This window comes from Crassostrea angulata, chromosome 8 (assembly GCF_025612915.1).
Source record: "Crassostrea angulata isolate pt1a10 chromosome 8, ASM2561291v2, whole genome shotgun sequence".
NCBI lineage: Eukaryota > Metazoa > Mollusca > Bivalvia > Ostreida > Ostreidae > Magallana > Magallana angulata.
The window spans coordinates 56,784,033-56,789,709 of record NC_069118.1 but is presented as its reverse complement, the minus strand read 5'-3'; the positions used below and the strand labels follow the sequence as shown (position 1 = coordinate 56,789,709).

The window sequence follows — 5,677 nt, the reverse complement described above, 5'->3', positions numbered from 1 at the left end:
TTCCTTTGGAATACCAGCACCTTTTCTGCCTTTTAGATCTGATATCGAGTATATTGACTTCCTATTTTTGTTAACAGTTTGATCCCGATAGGAGTTCTTATTGTGTGTTTTCAAGTATTAGGCAGTAATGTCCAGCCTGAAATAGAGATCAACAGTGTCATTTTATATTCAAATATATTAAAATCACTTTAATCCTATCTCTATCCTCTAATTCACCATGTAAACATTTTGAAAATCGCTTTCCGTGACCTTTATTGAACATCAGTGATATGGTTAAGGACGGACAGCCATTCCTTGGACACCAATTTCCCATCTCCGTCCCTCGATGATGCACACCAGTATAGGTGATTTAAGAATGACCGGGCTCACACTTCTTCTTCTTCTTAACAACAGTCTCCAGCTTTTTGTACACATCTACAATACAACATTAATTTTGTTAAGCAATTTTTATGTAAATAACATGCATACATGTAACATGCAAAATACTGTCCATTAAAAAGTAAGCTACATTTAGCCACATGCAAAATACTGTCCATTAAAAAATAAGCTACATTTAGCCACATGCCAGACATCAAATTAGTGGTTGATATCAGTCCTCTCTTTCTTCATGTAGGCTTAATCTGGGGATGTATATCAGTAACAAAGTCACTTTTAACCACACCCTCCTCTTCCAATTTCTGGAAAATTTTCTTAAACCCTCCATTTCCATCCAGTATGAATTTTTGACTTCATTACTCTAGGTTAACAAATTAAAAGCACACACTTAATAGAACAAATATAAAACCTTGGACCAATGAATGTTTTTTATCAATTGAGCAACTATCAAAGCTTTTCAAGCAACATTTTGTTTTACCTTAATAAGCTGAACATCAAGGATTTGTCTGTCACAAATCAGTATCTACTGGTATTATATTTGTTTTCTTTACATATTAGTATCCTGTAGGGACCCTCTTAAACGGTCCTGTGTAACTAGTTTTATACCCGTAGTGTACCTCTCTGGACACGGTGTCAGCTATAGTACGTATTGGTCAGTTCTTTTCTATTGTTCGATTACTTTATTTAAACTGCCGCATTTCAGACCTGGCAGACAGTGGCCACGTTTTCCCCATGACAGGTATGAGCAGCTAAGGTTTTGAGTAACCCTTTCTCCTATTAGGGGTAAGTTAAACTATTTTATACTTTTGTAATTGAACTACGGCTCAGTCTTTTTATATTACTGTGGAGTTTATATTAAGTATTTTTTGTTACTTTTGATATACTGGTTTTACGAGGTAGAACTGTTAAACATAGGTGCTTGCTCGCGCGTGTTCCTGTGTGGTCACGTGTCGAGTGTGTGTGCTTTATATTGCGATATAAATGCATGATATACTTGTATTTTTGCCGTGTAGTTCGGTGTACTTGTATATTGTCCGTGTAGTACGGAGTATTTGTATATCGTTTTGACGTGGTTTTTCTATGTTAAGTAGTGTGATACTCTTAACGTTATGCAGTGATCGTATTCGCTGTGGTTTCGTGCTATTGTATGGCGTGCTGTTGTTGCCATAATGTAATATTTTAAGTCCGTGCGACTTAGCCTATGTTTATGTAAGGTATATTAATCATGTAACTCAAAATATGTTTATTTGTTTAATTTAATAAGGTCCCTATCCAGTTTCTGGCAGTCCATCGCCGTGGTTATACCTGTCCGCCACTGTCTCACGCCATGCCATATCTACCCACTACTCTTCTACATGCCTGTGACGAAGACTATGGACATCAGAAAACTTAAATATCTTATTGTTTATAATATGTATATTTGTTTGGTTTTATTTTATATAAAAATTGTAAATATAACACGAATTCTGTTGTGTTTGACTGAACAGTCACGACGGCTGTCGTGACAAATGGTGTCAGAAGTGGGATAGCTGTTCAGTCAACACATTTTTTTTTTGTAGTTTATTTTGGATATTGTTCTTAAGAATTTATACTTCTGTTATATTTTTCAGTGGAATGGCAGATTTTTTTTATGGCGTTGATATATTGAAGGGCCCCGAACGGAGAAAGGTTGCTCAGGTTGTGTATATGAAATAACTCTCGAGTGTTGAGAGGTCAGGTATATTGATACTAGAAGCATTGTTTTTATTTACGCTTTTTCTTTTGTAAGATTATTTTGTTGATCGTTGTTAGTTAGCGTAGTTAAGATGGAGTCGCCAACACTACAGGAGCTAACAGAACACGGGAGAAAGATGGAGTTGAAGGGGACAGACCTTCAGAAATTCATCATAGATCAGCAGACTCATTATCGGGAGTTGAGAGCAGCAGAGAGATCTAAGGAGAAAGAGGAGAGAGAGTATCAGCTGAAGAGAGAAGAACTGGATTTGGAGAGGATGAAGTTAGCGGAAGCTAAAGGTATTGCTGAAGCTGAAAGTAAGTACAAGAGACGTTACTTAAGCTTGAACAACAGTTACAAGAAACTAAAGCTGATATTTCTAGTAATGCTTCTGCTAAAGTGCCTAAAATGCCTTTCTTTGAAGAAACAAAAGATGATATTGATTCATATTTACGTCGTTTTGAGCGTTATGCTACAGCACAGAAGTGGAGCGGCGAAACGTGGGCGGTAAACCTTAGTGCGTTGCTACGGGGAAGAGCGTTGGACGTATACTCTCTTCTGCCACAAGAGAGGGCCCTAGACTATGCAACCCTGAAGGCAGCTCTGTTGAAACGTTTCGAGAAAACTGAGGATGGGTTTAGACAACATTTCGCAGATGTCGCCCAGAGAGAGGTGAGACATTTACCCAGTTTTCTGTTAGATTAGCGAGCTATCTCGACAGATGGATAGAAATTGGGAAAGTGAACAAGACTTTTCAAGGACTATATGACTTAGTACTTCGTGATCAATTTCTATCAGTATGCAACAAAGACTTGATTTTGTTTCTTAAAGAACGCATTCCCAATAATATTCAAGATATGTGTGCTTTGGCTGATCAATATAAGGAGGCAAGATGTGCTAACATTCAAACATTAGTCAATTCTAGCAGAAAGGACACAGTAGTTGATTCTCAGAATTCTAGCCAATCCAGACCTCAGGTTCAGCGAGATCAGAAGGAAACTGCAGGGAACCCCGAGTGCAAAAGTTCCTGCGATATCTATACGGAAGGGAGTTTCTTTTATAAACAGATCATCAACCGTTAGAATACTTGACACAAGCTAAAGTATCCAATGCTCGATTGATGCGATGGGCATTATTATTACAACCTTATATATTTCGAATTATATCTATTAAGGGCTCAGATAATGTTGGAGCCGACTGTCTAAGTCATTTGTGAATATATTTTTTGTAGATTTTGCTTATGTATTTTTGGATTTTATTTTGTGTTTTAAAAGTTCTTCGAACTTTTTTTTGTTTGGGGAGGTGTTGTCACAAATCAGTATCTACTGGTATTATATTTGTTTTCTTTACATATTAGTATCCTGTAGGGACCCTCTTAAACGGTCCCGTGTAACTAGTTTTATACCCGTAGTGTACCTCTCTGGACACGGTGTCAGCTATAGTACGTATTGGTCAGTTCTTTTCTATTGTTCGATTACTTTATTTAAACTGCCGCATTTCAGACCTGGCAGACAGTGGCCACGTTTTCCCCATGACAGGTATGAGCAGCTAAGGTTTTGAGTAACCCTTTCTCCTATTAGGGGTAAGTTAAACTATTTTATACTTTTGTAATTGAACTACGGCTCAGTCTTTTTATATTACTGTGGAGTTTATATTAAGTATTTTTTGTTACTTTTGATATACTGGTTTTACGAGGTAGAACTGTTAAACATAGGTGCTTGCTCGCGCGTGTTCCTGTGTGGTCACGTGTCGAGTGTGTGTGCTTTATATTGCGATATAAATGCATGATATACTTGTATTTTTGCCGTGTAGTTCGGTGTACTTGTATATTGTCCGTGTAGTACGGAGTATTTGTATATCGTTTTGACGTGGTTTTTCTATGTTAAGTAGTGTGATACTCTTAGCGTTATGCAGTGATCGTATTCGCTGTGGTTTCGTGCTATTGTATGGCGTGCTGTTGTTGCCATAATGTAATATTTTAAGTCCGTGCGACTTAGCCTATGTTTATGTAAGGTATATTAATCATGTAACTCAAAATATGTTTATTTGTTTAATTTAATAAGGTCCCTATCCAGTTTCTGGCAGTCCATCGCCGTGGTTATACCTGTCCGCCACTGTCTCACGCCATGCCATATCTACCCACTACTCTTCTACATGCCTGTGACGAAGACTATGGACATCAGAAAACTTAAATATCTTATTGTTTATAATATGTATATTTGTTTGGTTTTATTTTATATAAAAATTGTAAATATAAAACGAATTCTGTTGTGTTTGACTGAACAGTCACGACGGCTGTCGTGACATTGTCCCAGCTCCAAGTCCATAAGACTGTAAGACCCATATTTGGCTGTGTGTCCTGGCGAACAACACCAAGCATCTCCTCCAACAACTACAGCTTCATTCTGTCGTCTTATCAAATCTAATAAGGCATCTTGGTGAGCTTTCCAAACTCTCTCCACAGCTTGAACAAGATAACGCTGCAGAATATTGTGGAAAGTTCTTTAAGAAAAAAAAGATACATTGGTGTGCTGAAACACCTACTTCCATTTTCGATAAACCAGTCTAAAATAGCAAAAAAGAGAGTAATGTGGTGAAAACGCTTTGACAGATCCGAGTCAGTGGGAATTTGCGTCAAAAAATATGCTTGCGATGAAAAAATAATGAGAGATTACGTAAAAAGAGAGTATATTTACTACCAGCTTATTAGGGTTGTGTGTAAAAAATTTAGATATGGCAAACGCTGCATAAATATCAAAGTACTGAAGTACTGACGGGAGTTGATTTTATCGTTTGTTATTTATTTTAAAATCAACGATATGTTATTTTGCATGGCAAGTAAATTCCTATAAGTATTTGAATTACACACATTTTTATAATATGAATCCTACAGGAATTTCGAGAAAATCCAATATCAATCATGTTATGTAATATTCAAAGAATTATTCCATCAAACTACGTACAGGTAATCGAAATAGTTATAAGAAATTGTATGGATCCATGCAAAATTGAACTCTGCTCTCTTTCAACTAGACTCTCAGCTGTATCCGTTAATCTCCGACAAGCAAGAAACACTCTATGCTTGTTGGAGATTTACGGAGACAGCCGAGCGTCTGGTTGAACAAGACTATATTGAACTCTGGCTTAGGAATACATAAAATGTACGACTTCAAAAAATATCTAAATTGTTCGTACCATTTAAAGTCTGACTATTTTCAAGGTATCTATAAATGAGTTTCCTTGAAGAACAATGTTTAAGTACTCATAACATCGAATTTATTGTTTAGAACTAGATGTTGTCAGCGGTGTTTGTGCTTAGGTCCAAACACTGTTTCACTTTCGGTTTGCCCGAGTAACTGCATAAGAGAGTTGATTAAAATCAACTTCCAAAAATGAGCCAATTCGTTTCTTGAATGCGCGAGTTTAATTTTGATAGATATAACTTTCCAAAACTGGGTAACCAAGAACGCGGGTTGACTAATCAACGTCATGGCGAAAAGTGTACGGCGATTTAATCATCGGGCAGTTATCTTGGATCTGACAACTATGGTTTAAAAAATGCGAAAAATATATGCATATACTTAAATC

At 36.8% G+C, this 5,677-nt stretch overlaps 1 pseudogene; it reads left to right on the top strand.

Annotated features, from left to right (window-relative positions):
• Positions 1–889: 889 nt before the first annotated feature.
• On the top strand, positions 890–4,348 carry LOC128158312 (uncharacterized; annotated as a pseudogene).
• Positions 4,349–5,677: the final 1,329 nt, after the last annotated feature.